We start from the raw sequence: 18,859 nt of genomic DNA on the forward strand, positions 1-18,859 counted from the left end.
TATCCCTCTGTAACTTGAAAATAACTTATTGTTAGGATAATGTAGTACATGTACAGTTCTGCTTTTTTTTTAATGGTCACTGCAAAAACACACACCAAGAAAGATGGCATAAAGATGTTTATTGAACAGCAAGATGGACTGCATGTTATTTGATCAGTGTCTGAATTTAGATCGAGATATCTCTAAAACAGGAAACGGGAAAAAGAAGTGCTGTCTGTGCTCTACTGGAAACGTGATCTGCCTTTCGATTTCCCTCTCATGTTTATTGTTTATCTGTGCTGAATGTTTTTTTTGGGTTTTTTTTGCATGACATTGGTGATTGGCTAGTGAATATTATTGATATTTGGAAATGGAGTCTGTTTTTCTGAATATCTGCAATTAATCAATATCTTCACCTATTTTTTAAAGCTAAGCTGATAGAGCAATAAAGCTCACAAACGTTATTAGTTACAATTGATTATTGATCTGATAATGACTAAATATAGTGTCAAATTGTCTGCCTCAAATATAGACGTATGCATATGCAATCATCTCATATTTAAAGAAAACATGCCATTGTAATAAACAGAACATGCTTCAAGATCGCAGTAATCAAGCGTCATCCTCACACTGAAAGTTATAGACATGCACCTTACCATCCAACAGTTTCTAACAAGCATTAAAGGAAGAAGGTCAACAATCTGTCCGGGGGGGGGGGAACTTTGCCCCCCCCCCCTCCCCCTTACTCTAGTGCTGGAATGTCGCCCATTTAGGTCTGGACATATACTAGGTTCTGCATTTTTCCTCTTTCCTTGGTTTTTTTTCCTTCTTTAATATTGATAGCGAATGCTCTTGCCCATTGATAGCGAATGCTCTTGCCCTTTTCTTGCAACTTATTCGATATTTCTGTGTTTAGATCTGACCAAAACAGGAACTGGACATTTGAATGTCTTAAATTATCATGACTATAAACTAGAATTATGGGGTTTGAAGTTGTCATTCCACTACTTGCTCGTGCCCCACATTACATCTGGTCATTTAGGAGGTCCTCTCATGTGCATGTAATTTTGTGCGTAATACCTGCATTGCACCATGAGATGTTCCGTTTTCCGTCAGACGCACGTCATCCGACATTTGGGTCGAGCCATCTCTGGTATTTATGTAGGCTTTCTATTGATTGGCTGCTACAGGTTGTTCAAGAGCTCCCGTCAAGAATGGTTGACCCATTTTGAAGATCCTTGGCATCACGATGAGGAAAACTATAAAAAAGAAAGTTCCCAGTCCTTGGAATTGCACGTGCAACATACGTGTCTCTGATGATAATGGGGGGTCATAGCACTGTTTTTGCCATGTTCACTTTACTTTTCTTTGCAAAAAAAAAACCTCTATAGCTGATTAGAAGTATATCTGGTGAATATTCTCCACCTGGAATCACCACAATTAGGAACAGGGGCAGTGCGGGGGGGGGGGGGGGGCAGGGAGTGACCACTACCCCCCCTCCGGTATTGACAAAAAAAGAGAAAACGTGGAGAAAGAAGGAATAAGAGTGTAAAAAGAAGAAGTCTGGGGTGTGTAGTTCATTCTCCAATTCAATTGAGAATCTAATGATATCCCCTTCAGATCATCATAATATCTTCCCACTTCCCACAAGGTATTGAGCATTAAAAAATGTGGTTTGTACTGATTGCAATTTCCTTAAATCTTTTCAGTAATCACCACATTCCCTTGTAAATTGATATTTCATTGCTTTAGTTAATCAATATGATTATTACTGAAGAATATTATCACCAAATGTCATTTTTAGCCTACTGATACCGCAAGAAAGGCCTCAATAACCACACAGCTATCAAACGGTAGTATTTTCTTGTCTGGTTACTTTTTACCAGGTAACAAACTCACAGGCATTTCAGGAGCTGAAATAATAGCCTCAAGCCCCCACGTGATTTTTCCCTGGCAGAGATAAAACATTAATTAAGCAAAACATAAGGCAAATTTTCATGAAAGCTCTGTCTTTTCAAACACAGGCACCACACACCACAGATCAGGGAGTATAAGAATCAGGAAGTATAGGTCAACTTGGAGTGAAAGTGATACATTCCTCAAGATTTGCCTTAAGTAGAATTATAATCATGAGCTCCTTTGCTCTCCAGTGATCTCTAATGACTGTGATTCACTATGAAACTTTCTCTTTCCAGCAAAAGGTATATTTTACGACCCATGAAACTTTACTTGAAGTTGAACTTAAAAACCTTGGCTTGAACTATATATCTTTCAAAACCTGTCTGATTTTAATAAGAAAAATTTGATTGCACTTAAAAGAATTCTCTCATATGCTGTAATGTCAGGGGTGATGCTACAGGGGTAGCTGCCCCTCCCTCCTTGATTTTACAAGTAGTGAAAAAAAGAGGTGAAAAGGGGAGACAAAAGAAGGGAAGAAATGGTTTTTAAAAAAGAAGGAAACAATATTCAAAAGAGCATCAAAAGAGAGGTGTTTGGTCATAAAAAGAGAGGTATTTGATATGCAACTTTATATTTACCCTGTAATTCAGTCGAGAAAAAGAAATATAAAGTCATCTACCCCCCCCCCCCCTATCAATACTGTAATGCAACTCTGAATAATCTTTCATATGGCAAACAAGTAAGGTGTCGTTGCAATGTTAATAACTTACAAGACCGGAGACATTGCAAGCTAGGCCCATCCTATCTTTTAGTCACCATCTGCCAGGGTTTGGGGTGCTACAGGGTGGGGGGGCTCTTTACTCTTTTTAAGAAGTGGCAAAAGAAAATAATAAAGAGGAGAAAAAATGAAAGGAGGAATAAGGGTGCGTTTATCTGCCACTTTTTTACCCTAGAATCATGATCTGAATCATGATTCAAATCATGATTCTGCAGAATCACAATTGCGTTTATTCGAAATTGAATATAATCATGATTAGAATCACAAACAGCATTGGAATGAAGGTCGTCTAAATGCTGATTCTGTGATATTGTGATTCATGTTTGTGTTTTGAATCATGATTCAAATCATGATTCTGGCTTGAGGTCGCATAAACGCAGCCTAAGACTATTAAAATGGGTGGTCTGGGTCATGTTACTATAAATAACACCCCTTTCAATTGAATAAAAATATGACATTTAGGTTTTCTCTCCTCCCCCTCCCCCCCCCCATATCAAAATACCCTTGCGCCGCCCCTTCATCACCCTCAACATTAGTCCAGATTGGACCCTGTTGTTTGGAAGTGCTTTTTCCCAAAGCTAACATAGAGGGCACATGTCTCCCAATCTCTAATCAGCGCCAATCCACTCATCTTCCCTCCCCAGAAGATGAGTGGATTGGCGCTGATTAGAGATTGGGAGACATGTGCCCTCTATGTTAGCTTTGGGAAAAAGCACTTCCAAACAACAAGGTCCAATCTGGACTACCTCAACATGCGAATACCTTCCCACTTCCACATCACAAGATATTGAGCATTAAAAAATAAAAGTGTGGTTCGTACTGATTGCAAGTACCTTAAATCTTTTCAGTAATCACCACATTCCCTTGTAAATTGATATTTCATTGCTTTCGTTAATCAATATGATTATTACCAAAGAATATTATCACCAAATGTCATTTTCTTGCCCACTGATACCGCAAGAAAGGCCTCAATAACCACAGACTGCTATTAAACGGTTGTATTTTCTTGTCTGGTGATTTTTTACCAGGTAACAAACTCACAGGCCTGTATTCTGATCTTGGATGTAATTTACAATGGATTTAATATTGTAGTTTAACTATGGATAGCCAACTATGTCACGATTCTCTAACAGTACAAGTTAAATTTATCATTTGACCCACAAATTAATCATAAATGTCAGGAAATAATGACTAAAAACTTTTTTCATGATTAAAATAGTAGGGGAAAAGCCAAAGTAAACATAAGAAACAAACAGTATGCAAACAAACTTTTCACATTTTTGGCTTCCCAAAATTTTAGCACAGATTTAAAAATCATGAAGTAAGTTCAACCGGACCTTAGAATACATACCTTGCAGTTTATTATACTGTTCCACCACAAAAAAAGAGTAATTATAAAGATATTTCTAAACATTGTTTTAACTTTTACTATATATTCTTCACCATTCAATGTCTAACAGTAAATCATCATCATCTTGTTTGAACAAATGTCATGTCAGCACTATTTGTAGCATTTATTATGAACCAATTGCATTACCGAGACATTACTGTCAATACCGTGCTCATGTCATCATTATTATTGTTTTGTTATCATCATCATCTTCATTATTTTCATCTTCATCATCATCATCATCTTCAATTTCATCATCATTAAATCATCAGAATTATCATCATCACCATTACTATCATTATTATTACCATTATCATCATTGCTAATATTACATTATCATTACTATCGTAATCATTATCATCATCACTGTCATTATTATCATCATCATTATCACAACCACCACCATCATTATCATCTTCTTTATCATCATCATCATCATCATCGCCAAGACTCCAATCATCGTTACCACCACCATGTTCATCACAGACCCATCACCACCACAAGGACTTTCATCACCATAGGCACTTTGTTATCACTATCATCACAATCACTATCACCATGGCGATGATGCTTCTTTTACACTACCCCGCTATCTTCAACATCAATGTCACCCTCATAACCTGCAATCAACCATCACAATCGTCTTGCACAAATTAAATCCTTTACTGCACGGTCTCAGAGAGAGAGAGAGAGGGGGGGGGGCAGAGAGAGAAATGGAGGGGGGAGTAGGGGAGGAAGATAGATATATAGAGAGAGAGATGATGGGGGGAGACAGACACTGATGTGCAGATGGGGGGGGGGGCTAGGGGAGCTCAGCCCCACCCAAGTTCCATAACCAAGAAAATAAAGACAGAAAGAAGAAAAGGAAATGGAAAAGGGTGAATTGTAATATTAATTGTTAAAAATTATGTCAAAAGCCATAAAAGACAATATATTTTTTTTTCAAAATGCAAAAATTTGCACTCGTTCACTTTGCTCACTTGCAACTTTACAGAAATTTTCCCACATATGCCAAATTGTTCCCCCCCCCCTCCATTTTTCAGCTTGTTATGCAACTTGAAAATGTAGACGTAGGTGACAAATGTAGATCAACACCTTGCCAAAGGATCTTGATGCCAAGGCAGGAAGTTAGGTGTTTGGTAAATTTCAATTCTGGCAATGAAAGAGGCATAAATTTTCCAAGGCATGCCATCAAGAATCCATCTAGATCTTATTCACATTTCTCTTCTTTTGCTTTACAAAGCGTGGATTCCCATAAACAAGTAAATTTCAAATAATTCCTGAAGTAGGCATATGGTTAGGGCACTATTTTGTTGTATTTAAATGAATATCAGTATTCAGATGATAAATGCAAAATCATACTTCTTATCCGATGGTTCCAGATCTCCTTTTTTTTGTAAATCTATAATGGTCTGAATAGAGAGTGAGTTATCTTCGTTCTCTCATAAGACATGACGGTACATGGCACTTACTTCCTCTCCTAAACCTTCCAGCCAACCATACATAATTCATTAACCGATACCCACTGCACCAGCCTTTTTCTCTTTGTCAACACCATACCTTTTGTGCGTTGCTCTCCTTAGGTAACTGTCGGCTGTATAATATTGTTTAAATCTTTGGTCGCCACTCTGTGTGGAACCCAATATGCCTATGGAAAACCGGGATAAAGTATTCATGCTTTCGTTCTTTCTTAACATCTTGCTGCAGAGAGATGGAGATCGAGAGGGAGAGAGAGATAAGCAAAAAAAGACGGGCGCACACGATTGTGGTGCAGAATGGATTCATGAGGTAAACTATCTTCTAGGAGGAAAAGCTATTTTTGGTGCAACTTTTCTTCTAAACACTAAAAGGCAAAGCACTGGGTCGTAAAATGTAACAAAATGGAAACAAGTATGATTTTGTCATGGGATGTTTTTCTAGGTAAAGGCTTGTAGATTATTCCATTAACTAGGTTAAATATATTCATGATATTAAGGATGAAATAACCAAATGTATGATAATATGTGATTAGATAATTCTGAAATTGTTTCCAGTGCCCTAGATTAACCAATAACCAGAAACCTCTGTGACGAGAGAAGAATAGACATGTAAATCATTAATTTGATATGAACAATCTCTTTGTCAGTGTTTTGTTACATCATTAAATTCTTAAAATGGAATATCTGTGCTTTCAAAAGCAGTACACGTGCGCTTGAAATACAAACTGATTGAAATCAATTTTGTGGCAAGACGAGTGATACTTGTTAGAAGAGGAAACCAAACCGCAAGCAGTTCAGAGACTTTGTTTGATAGTACTTCATCTGCTATCAAACAATACTTTCTTTAAAGTTAGTATTTGCAGAAAATCATAAGTTCCAAAATAGTCATATCGCTGTGCAGTGATAACAAACTATATGGTGAGATTTTAAGCTTACTTTCGCACCTCAGTGGTAAGCCACCTTGTACAGTGTATGACTGTACAGTGTAGGTAACTTATCACATTATTGTAGCAAAAAAATAATTATAATTAGTTAGAAATGTCTTAAACTTTGTTTTTTTTACATCCAATTTCGATGAGATCTTTATTGAAATGTTTTGCTATGTTACATTTTTTTAATTTTGAGTTTTTCCGATCAACTTGTTTGAGTAAACTTGGGCTTTAAAAATATTCATAATCAATATAAAGTTCCATTTCAGGTCTAGAGTACTTCATTTAATACAGAATGTGTGATATTGTATAGATAATGATGTAGATGATTATTTATACGTGACTTTTAGCGGTGCATTGAGAACAATACATTTATCTGCATGATTGCCTACAGTGCAATATCAGTGCCTATTGCATGATGTTCAGACATCTGAAAAAAATTTCCATAGGCTTATGTACAAAAAATTGCTGTGCAATATCGTGCTGTATTGCATCTTTAGACAATAATCATGATTAAATATCACTATATTGCATTCATTTTCTTCAGGGGAGCCCATAAATGCCCCACTTGTTTAATAGGGCCACTATTGCACTCATCCACAATTCATGCAATATCATTTTCTGAGTCATGCAGCATATTCTAGAGTATTTGGGTCAGCTTTTCACCAGTGTGAAAGGGACTATTTCATTTTGTTGTCAGGAGAATGTATTCGATCATGAATCCTTCCGGCATATCCATCCAATTATGTAAACTGCGTTCATGATTGATGTTTTGAATGTAGTGAAACTGAATTTCTGCCTAGCAATTATTCATGGGAGGCTCACGGCTCCACACAGACAGGAATTTAGGCAGTGAATTTTCATAGCTGCATGCCATGTTTATGGGATTCTGACCAACAAAGAGATGTGACATTTATGTATGGTAGGATTAGTATCAGATTAATTTGGTTTCTGTGTTTTGTTATTCCTTTGCTTGTTCATGGATTCTTTGACGTGAAACCAAAAGCGGATCCGATTTGTGCTAATCACGAATGTTATTAATAATTCTATGAAAACTACATGTGATGGAGGAATCCTCTTTATGGAGCGTGGCTCCCAACGGTGAACTAAAAAATAATTATGAATTCATGTATCTTACTAACTTTTTATGATCATGCCTATATTGATGATGATTTGATTTCCTGAATTTTGTTTTACCTTCTGCATTTTTCACTGACAAATTCCTCTTGAAATACTCCCCTGTTATACATTTTTTCCTGAATCTCTTTTTGCTCTCATTTCCTCTCTCCTTCCCCATCTCTCTCTCTTTCTCTCCCTCTCTGTGCACTCTACCCCCCCCCCCCTCTCTCTCTCTCTCTCTTCTCCCGCTATAAGATATACATCCATCTCTTCTTTTAATAATTTTCCTTTTCTCTCCCCCTTCCATTATCATTCTATTCTTACCAACACCTCTGGATCTCCCAAACCAATTAGATTTAGAGGTCTCTCTTGCCTCCAAATTTTTTGCCTCTGAACGTTACATCGCAGCGCTCAATCGCAGCGGGCAGGGTGTAGGGATATCGCCGTTCCTCTCCCAATTGCAGTGGGTGCTTTCAAACTATTTTTATTCAGACCGACTCAAAGTTCGAGAATATCTGGAAAGTCCCAATTCGTTGCAATGTCAAAGCTTATCCAATGTTGCAGATTGAGGCAGTGTGAAGTTGTGAAAAAAAAAAAACCAAAAATAAAATTAATTTTTTGGCCTGGTGCCTTATACAGTGTTTCTAAATGCTGCCTACTATTACCCCAGCTTTGTCACTCATTTAAATGATTTCTTTCTACCGGTTACCCATTTACAACACCTGGGTGGAGAGTGGCAAATCTAGATAAACACCTTGCGTAAAATTTGAGTGCTACGGTTGGGATTCAAACCCCGGACCTTATGGTTCAAAGTCTGGAGACTTATCCACTGAGCTACAACACCCACTTCTAGTTATACGAGTAGGTCTGAAAGCGTCTACTGATTCTCCTGAATTTGATAACACCAGCAGGAGGGTTAGATGACAACGTCAGGTCTCATGCGGTGGTCGCGGGACGCCCTATCACCTGATGAAACGAGTATCGCATTACCTTCCTTATTGGTCTGCCTCTATCTCCGCGCTTTGCTGATTTCATTTTCGGAGATTATAACCTCGAGGTGCTGACATAGGACTTCAGTTACGATGGGAGGATGTGGCATGCCAATGCCTTTTGAATCGCATGCATTCATGTTTTTGAGATCTGAGTGATGCATACACTGTGGAATTCTTAATTAGGAAACGTGAATTGCTATAATGTCTTGTTTTTAGATCTTGATTATTGCATACACCGGTACTGTAGAGACTTAGAATTGTGAATGCTGTGTGTTTTGAGAACAAAGATGTTTCAAGAAAGAAAAATATGTTCTGCACTTCTGAAGCTTTTCCATTGTTGGACGAAGATGGGGGTCAGGGTGGGTTGTGTTAAATTATTTGACCTAAATGTTCATGTATGATTACAAATTTGAAAATTTGATATACAATTTTAATTTCAAGTTCAAGTTAAATGAATTCCATTAGTACAATATATCTGCAAGATATATATTGACATCTAAGTGGATATTTTTTCTTATATGAACTTGCCAAATTAGATAGAAATAAAAATAGAATTTGAAAATTAGTACTATATACAGGACCCTGTTCTTATCAAGTTACAAGCTACTTCATTCAATTTTGTTGCTTTGGAGGGAATGGTTTGTTTTCAATTGGTCCAATTACTATCCACTATCTGCATGGTCGAATTGCCATTTTGTCCACTCACAATTTTGTCTTAATAACCAGTTGGTCCAACATACCATTTAGTTCATATACCATATCGTCTAATTGGAGTTTGGACTAAGTGTTAATTGGGCAAAATGAGTTAAAATAAATTAGACCAACTGGTTATGAGGCAAAATGGTCATGGACGAACTGGTGATTAGACGAAGTGATGATTGGACCTAATAGTTATTGGACCAAATGGTTGCAATATAATAAAATTATATTATAAAAAAATTTAATAAAATTATTATATACTAAAATTGTAATATAATATGGATGGAGACAATGTCATTAGACTAAATGAAGATAGACCATGTGATGAATGGACGAGTTAGGATTAGACGAATTGGCAATTTACTAAGGGAATATAGGTGAATGGGGCACTCAGCTACAATGTAGGCCTACACCATGGTACACCTGTGCTGAGGAAAAGAAACATTACACAGGTTGCTAAAAATGCCAACAACTAAGGGGGAAAAGGGGATATTTATTTTAAAAAGTGCCAAAAATATATGTATGCACCACATAAGCACTCTCAACAAAATTTACCTGTATACTATGCAACTGATCCTATATCTAGACATTAGTCACTGAAAACGATCTGGAGATGAAAGGTCAACTGACTACAAATATTTCCATTTTGTTTATTTTTTTAACTTTATGTGATGGCATTTGACTATGAAATAGTCATATCTGACTAGGTGGGTGTTTCATAAAGCTGTTCGTAAGTTCAGACTTTAAGAACGACTGGTGATCCTTTCTTGTGGTGAATGGTATAAATAAAAATGTTCATTGACGATGGTTTATCGCGTAAGAAAGGATCACCGATCATTCTTAAAGTCGCTCTTAACTTACAAACAGCTCTATGAAACGGGCCCCTGAATGTAAAAAGATATATAAAATACTAGTTGCACCCAGTCATGTTATAATGATTTTGTGTTCAGATTGCAACTGACCCTTAATCTAGTCATTTCGACCAGTCTGTTTATAAGCATTTAATGCACTGTTTTGACTTTCCAAACAGATATCATGAATGACTGCATGCTTTATTCAGAGTCAGTCAGTATAATTCCCAAGCACTTTAGATGTCATCCTTCTAAACCACTCGGATATCATACTCGATCCATGGCTGTATTGTGGGATCAGGATATATCCTGGGTTGCCTTATATCATAGAAGATGTAAATCATTCTAGATTATCATTAAATCCATTTGATGTACATTAAAAATAACATTTCTTGGGGGGAGTTTCACAAAGAGTTAAGCGTGAAAGTGTGACTTAGAGTTGCACTAAAATTCTCAGTTTCCTGCTGTTCTAAAGGCATCACTGCATTGGTGAAAGCTGATTTTCAGACTTTTTTGATAAGTTTAAGTAGCATTGAGCTACATAATGCACATATAATGCTATCTGCTGTTTACTATTGAAGTAACCAAATTTATAATCATTTGATGCAATCTTGCCGAAAGTTGTATACACAGCACACAGAGTTGAAGCTGTGGGACTACATACAAATTGGCAGGCCAACCTTTCTAGCTATTTTCTTCGAAATTATTGATAATATTTAGGATATTTGAAGTTGATTAGTAATAGTAGTTTACCTTTCTCTTAATATCATGTAACAAATTCAAATTTTTTCAATATTGTGTTGTTGTTGTTATTTTTTTCACTATTCTGAGAACTGAAATATCACTTTAATCCACTACTCAGCATGGATAAGACCAGGAGGTGCGTAGCGGAAGGCCTCAGCTTGTCAACACTGCTGTGGTTTTTGTATTACTGGCTTAGCTGGAATCCACCTCCTTAGAAAAATGTAAACAAAATGCAGAGCTGGGGATATTGGAGACTGTTTGCCGCTTGGTCCACTACTACTTTGCCTAATTACCATTTGGTCTAATGTAAAAAAATGAATAAATAAAGCAGAACTAAGAGGATCAGCTGATTGCCACTAGGTCCAACAACACTTCTTCGAATACGGTAGGCCCTATTTTATTTGGTCTAAAGTAATCAGAAAGCAGAAATGGGGATCATGTTCGAAGCTGATTTGGAGCATTTGGTCCAATACTTTGCCTAATACCACATACCATATTTGGTCTTATGTAAGCAGAAAGGAGAGCTAGGGGTTCGCACGTTAGACTGATTGCCACTTGGTCCAATACCACTTCGCCTAATTTCCATATTTGGTCTAAAGTAAATAGAAAGCAGCTAGAGATTTCCACTTAGTCCAATACCTCTTTGCCTAATACTATGTTTGGTCTAATATAAAGAGAAAGCAGAACTGGGATAGTATGAGAGTGTTTGCCGATTGGTCCAAAACAACTTTGCCTAATGAGCATTTCCACAGAGTTGTAGCATGTGTAATTGGCATATGGCATCAATACCTATGGCTGTCTAGTCCCATGCAAAGACAGTCATGTCAGTATGTGCATAGGTACCAGAGGGCTTACAGCATAGCATGCATACCTTAAATCTTTAATGACAAGTCCAATCAAATTCAGATTAAAACTTTATGTAAACAGATTTATACATAGCCACCTTCACCCTGTTCATATGCCAATAGGACAGCAATATTAATATGGTAATTGCATTTTCCAAAACTCATGTTTGTATATGCCTCAAAATACTTTAACATTTGGAAGGATTTTGTGGAAATATTGCATATTATTGTAAATTTGGTAATCATCGAAACAGATAATTTGCCTGGATATTCTTTTAAATTTTATGTTAATTAGTGAGGAAGCATAGTTTATTTTATAAGGTTGTGTGTAGAAGCAGAATGATAGATAATAGTAAGCATTTATATAGCACTATATATCTAAAAATATAATTTATTCCGAGGTGTACTATTATTATCGGCTAGCTTTAGTTTGAGCTATGATTACCAGATTACCAGGGAATAAGATTGCTTTACAAAGATGAATAACATTTTTTGGTCATAAGAGAAAAGCTCTCAACTAAGTAATGTAAAGTCCTATGTAAAAATATGCTATACAAAAGACTTTATGCATAGCAGTCTTTCACACATGTGGAGCAAATTGCGATGCGATACCAGGAAAATTATTCCCTGCAGTGCTCTGTGCATTCAACTTATAAACCTTACCAGGTTCCCATTCACCTCACCTGGGTCAGGAGTAGCACAAAGTGGGTAAATTTCTTGCTGAAGGAAAACACACCATGGCTGGGATTCAAACCCACAATCCACTGAAAGACAAGAGTCAGAACCACTAGACCATGAAAATGTGCCCATATATCAGAGTTTCCAGCCCATCAACGAAATTAAGGAAAATTATTTTACTTTTTTCCAGTCAGGGAAAAATCAGGGAATTTGATTTAAAGATACATCATATCAGTGAAAAATGCCTCAAATGAGAGAAAAATGAGGGAATTTTGATCAGCCCAAAATTCTAAAGCATGGTAGTCAGTCAGACTCTATTTATATATTTTGTTGCTTATCAAAACGACATCCATTGAATGACTAGTTATGGTGGTACTAATTAGCTTTACATTATTGTTTTTATACTGAAAATATGTGTAATTCACTGCAACAACTTAGAAAACATGCGAAACTGGGAATGGGTTTAAATAATTATCAGGGAATTTTGTTTTCTTGAAAAGCTGGGAACCTTGTAATATACGTGTGCACTCAGTCAGACCGCAGGTCCCTGTGCTAATGAGCAAAAAGGCCAGATTCATCCAAATCATCTCGTGGCTGAATCCTCATTGCAAAATCTTGTGATTCATGAGATTTTCTTTCTCTAAGAATTTACCTGTTTTAACCTCAGAGATTTCTGAAATTATGTACTTGCATGAAATCCAGAGTTCTGATTGGCTGGATAAGGTTCACAGAACAACAGGCGCGGGGTATTTGAGGAGATTACCACATGGGAAGTGTGACCTTCCCACGAACCCAGGCACTGGGACCGTTGGAATTTGCCATTATGTGGTCTCTTTGACCAATCAGAGTGTAGTATTCTTGTTTTCAAACTGCTTTATGTACTTGGCAAATGAAAAGTGTGATCTTGACCCGATTAAACCAATTCTTATTTTGAAACCTATATCATTTCAAAGCATACATATTCAGCTTTATCATGATATAAAAATCATTTGGGCTCAAACAAAAATAAAGTGTGAAAATAGCAGCTTTTGTCAGGTAAAAATATTTATTTTGTAGCATATTTTAGATCAAAATTTTAACCTATATTACAAAATTTTTGAATAAATCCAAACACATGACCTGAAAGAATGATTCTTCTTCTTTACAATGGTACCAAATTCATGAAATTCGATGCACAATTAGAGCAGCAATGACCGAATGAAAAGAGGTGTTTTGGTCCGCATCAAGCTCATTAAATATGCAAAACATCTGAAGTCATGAATATCACTTGGATGAAAGAAGCCACTTTCTTGGGACCTGCAGTCTGACTGCACTGTGTGGGGTTTGTCTGGTGCAATATGTCACCACCTAATAACTTGCTTGGGAAGCTCAGGTTTGTTTATAAGCTTAGCTGGAGGCCATGTATATCATCAGATTCTGTATAGTTCACTGGTAAACATTGTCTGGACTAAATATTGGCATGCTATCAGTCATGGGTACTTGGTCTTATGATAAGCCCCATCTGCCACCCATCTTTGCTGAAGTTAAAGCAGATACGAACCAACAGCGCCATCTCGAGTCCTAAACTACTCATACCTGGCCAGTTTCCTGACCCATAATGCTAGTGTAGACTAGTAATATAGACCCACTTGAATGATAACATGCTAATTAACTACCGTACTCAATACATTGTACCGCAATAATTATGTTACCAAGTAGCAAAATGATTACTTTTCCACTCAAAACATTTTAGTTTATATACAATTATAGGTCAGTTTATTGTCTGTAGTATTAGTAGATATCTGAAAACTTTTGTTTTTAAGACTATGTATTTATAACACAGTCAATGAGAAACCACACATAGATCACTCCCCTTTAAAGTCAGGCCCAGATCTAGAGTCAGAATTTTACAGGGTGCAATTTTTGCACACAAAAAAGTGACAAGCAAAAAAAATAGGTCATCATTCACAAGTGAAGGGCATTTAATCTCCTGGTGCAATTTGACAAGCAAAATGGAAAAAAAAATGAAGCCATTCTATGGGGTGCACCGTTATATTTTCAAATTTTATGGGGTATGCCCCCCTTCCCCCCCCCCCCCAATCTGGATCTGAACTTGAAAGTGTACACTCACTGAAAATGATTTTAGCTTAATTTGGTATAGATCAACAGGAAATGGTATGTATATGAAGCGAATTATAATGAATTATAATAGAGGAAATGCTCTAACATAAATTGGTTAGCTGGAGAAAGGGCCCCAATCTTCTTTTCTGATTTCAGGGAAAATTGGTTGCAAGGTTGGGTGTCATAGCAGGGCCCTGTCTTACAAAGAGTTACGATTGATCCAATCAACCTCAAGTATATGGAAATCCAGCAATGTCATAATTTTTTCTTTAGGAAATTTGCACAATGTCCTGTGAAAACAAAGAGAAGCTTACTGAATTGTCAAGAAAACAGTGGCTGTATGAATACACATCATAGTTAGGTAATATATTGAACAAACATGGATTATAGATGTTGACGTTGCTGGCTATCCATAGTTGCGGTTGATAGGATTAATCGCAACTCTTTGTAAGACACGGCCCTGGTGTTGTCACAGGAGGTAGGGCCGTAGTGCTCTGACACCGATAATGATTTACAATGATTATGGGGTGAAACTGAAACAACAGTGCATGGTATGAGATTATAATAGATTAATTATAATGGTAAGATTATGTTCAGTTTTAAATGTACAAACTGCGTCGTCGGGCCTGCCGGTCATGATGTCATTTTTCTGACAGGTATAATTTGTCGTAATTTATGTTAGTTTTGAGTGCATACTCTCTGGATTAAAATAAGTTTGCTAATTGTTAACTTGGGCTTAATTAAAGCAGAAATAATCCAACAGCCTTAAAAGCACCACCACAAGTCACCAGCTACTCTCACACTAGGGCCCCGTCTTACAAAGAGTTACAATTGATCCAATCAACCACAACTATGGAAAGCCAGCAACATCATCATCTAAAAAGCATGTTCGTTCCGCATGTTTTCTAGATATGATGTATATGCATACGTTTTCTTGACAATTCAGTATGCTTCTCTTAGTTTTCAGAGGACATTGTGCAAATTTCCTAAAGAAAATATTATGACATTGATGGATTTCCATTAAGATACAGTTGAGATTGATCGGATCAATCATAACTCTTTGTAAGATGGGGCCCTAGCCAGCATAATACAGCTTTCTTAGCTGTGTAGTCTTGTAATATAGGCACACTTGAATGATAACACACTACATGTAATTCACCACTACATCCATTCATACCACACTAGCATACTGCGCCGCTACAGTCATTCGACCTAGCAAAACAAGTATTCATCTCAAGCACATTTTAGTTTCTATGTATGATTAAAATTAAAGGCTATTTTATTATCTGTATAATTTATTGTTATCTCAAAAAGTATATTTTTTTTAAAAGACTAATTATTCATATAATGCGGTCAGTGCGTGATAGACCACACAAAGCATTAATCAGTTCGCTCTCCCTTTAATAGCTTTAGTTTGATATATTGAACTCTTGTTCTGGAAATTTCTTTCTGTTTCAACTTTAAGAGTCTTCAAGTTACTTGCTGTTATAAATACACCCATATCAAAATGACCTCGACTGGTCATTTTCATTTAGTGATTTATTGCACACCTTTCTATTACAGAGTCTAGAATCAGTATCATAATTCCTGAAAAGAACTCTTTCAAAGCAAATCAAGGTTGCTGCTTATGTCATATACAGGTCTCTAAAATCAAGCTTTATCTGAGCTGTCCTTGCATTTCTTAGAATTCAAGAATCAAGATACAAGATTTTAACAGCCCACCAGTGCTATCTATATTAGATGTAGAACAAGTATTTTGATGCTTTATTGCCATGGAAACAAAGAAATTCACTGATTCTTTTTTTTCATAATTGTGCACATTATGGTCTAGTGAGTTGGTACATACTGTTAGTTTATCATAATGTTGTCAGAATTTTTTAGGGGACAAAGTGTTGTAACTACATAGTGAATTTCGGCCAAAAATGCAACTTTTTTTCTCTAAAAGCAGGTGATTTACAGTGAGATATTATCTGTTACCATGACATCATGAATTCTCCAAAATAACAATTTTGCATGCCTCATTCAACATTGTATTCACAATGTAACAGTTGAGTTTGGTGACTTTTAAGCAATTCTAGGTAAAGTAATGGGGTAAATAGTTAATGGGGTATTAAAAATCGGCCCCTTCAAAATTAATAAAAATATGAAAAATTAACTTTTTTTTTGACTGCCACCTTTAATTCTACATAGAACAGCCACTTTTTGTTCCTGATCACATCTTGATTATGTTTTAGTAGGTCCTAGGAATCACAAAAATGTAAGTTTCGATTAGACCTGGAGGGGGTCCGTGGTACCCCACCCCCATACTCGACTAGTACCTGAAGTTACAATACTTGTTCTACATCTAATGTAGATATCCCTGGATTATTTATTGATGATATCCTGTCCTAAAATAAAGGGGAAGGAGAGGTGAAGGGGCAATGGAAAAAGAAAAGGCTTTGAAGTTTCTGTGACTTCTGTAATATATTGGTAGATACCTAGATCCGATTTGATCAGGGAAATGTTTGTATTTTATTCCACAAACACTCTCTAAATCATTAAATCTGAATTTCCGTCACTTTTCTGCCTTGCAATTCAAGCCCCGAGGCTCGCAAACATCGCATATTTAACGGAAACCTGACAAACGAAACCAATACAGAATTATTTATCTTGGTTGAAATTTCTCAAAACAACATCCTATTCCCAATCCATTAGACTAATTTACAATGCCAGTTTTACTTCTATTTTAATCTTCCAAAGACGAAAAAAATGGGTACAAAAGCATGCATAATTTAACGAGTCAGCCGGAGCATCTATCCATCTCGTCACTGAAATAAATAACAGAAGCATCGCACCGTGTCGTCGTCATTGAATAAAGAGGAAAAGTAATTTGCATGATGATTTGCCGGTGGTGCAATTAATTTGTGCAGGTTCTTTTAATTGTCATGGTTACACTGTGGTGTGTGGGTATAGGCCCATTTGTTAATATGCTTGTTGACTGGGACTCTCGACTATCTGTGTGTATTTGACATGTTAAACCAGCCTGGAAGATCACCCCATTCCCCCAATTCTATCTCTCTCCTTTGGATGTTCTTGATGCATGTATATTGCCGATATTCTCTGCACGATGCCATCTCCGTCTCTGTAAGTGAGCGTAATCTTTCTCATTTTAATGGAAATGAACCAGCTCAAAGCATTTCCGTTGACAATGACAGCATTGAAAATGTTGTCATTAATGTATGATGACATTATACAGATCTGCAAGCTTCTAAAAATGGGCACTGCGTGCAGCTCATCATGATACTTGGCAGCCATTGTATTTTTCAAGACTGTACAATATGTGGACTGCAATTGTGTGCAACAGGTTTCGAATGCTTTGCGGTGGTGAGGTGAACATGTCTATTAGAAAATGGAAATAATACCGATGGCAACAGGTTGTGAAAGCTTTTCAGTGGTGATATATGGACATACTTGAGAGAATGGATGTTTAATTGCTTATTTGTAACTGACAAGAGCCAATTTAATTCAATTAATTGTGTGTTTTGATTATGATGATCCATATCGTTTTCACTTTCTCTAGTAAGAGTCTAGATCTGTTTATGGTTACTGGACAAAGGTGTCCGGAATAGGCTCTATATAATGGATGAATGTAGAAGACATGTCTGCTCGTCAACATTTTGCATACATATCATTGTGAAACTCACAGTTCTGTTAAATTTGTGCGTTAATTTCAAAGCATACCCTGGCTGTGTTGGATGGAATTTACAAAGATGGTTTCAATTTAAATAATGCTTAATGCATTTTAACATGTAGATATGCATTGTCTCCATTTTGTCCTGAATGCTATTCCCATTTGCATGTATATTGCTCAAGGTATGTTGCCATAGGGTCTCACAAAAAAAAATTAAGTTGCTTTTAAAGGTCCTACATCTCCCTCTCATGTCTCTGGTCCTACATGTCTTTACGATTGTAAATGATTTTGTTGTTGATTTTAAATCTTGCTGAATGAATTCAATTTGATATGATTTTTAGTGCAGTACATTAAAAATGGTTAATCATTTGGCAAGACTCAATCCACACTTTGCCACTCTTCACCCAGGTGTAAATGGGTACCCGGTAGGATGCGAAAGCCTATGTACATTGTAGTATTCATAGTAATCGAGTCTTGGAACTCTTGTTTGAATGCTCCCCATTAGGGGGCAGTTTCATCATTGTTAAAATAGCAAATTTACAATATCAGTTGAAAGCTACTGAAATCCTTTAATCTGATTGGCTGATGGTAAAATTTGTTAAAGAAAATGTGAATTTGTCATCGTAAGAAGTCTTTATGAAACGAGACCCAGAAAGGCATGTTTTGACAGAGGGTGCTAAAATTCACACTTGATGCTACTGGTCAGGA

This window comes from Lytechinus pictus, chromosome 18 (genome assembly GCF_037042905.1).
Source record: "Lytechinus pictus isolate F3 Inbred chromosome 18, Lp3.0, whole genome shotgun sequence".
Lineage (NCBI taxonomy): Eukaryota > Metazoa > Echinodermata > Echinoidea > Temnopleuroida > Toxopneustidae > Lytechinus > Lytechinus pictus.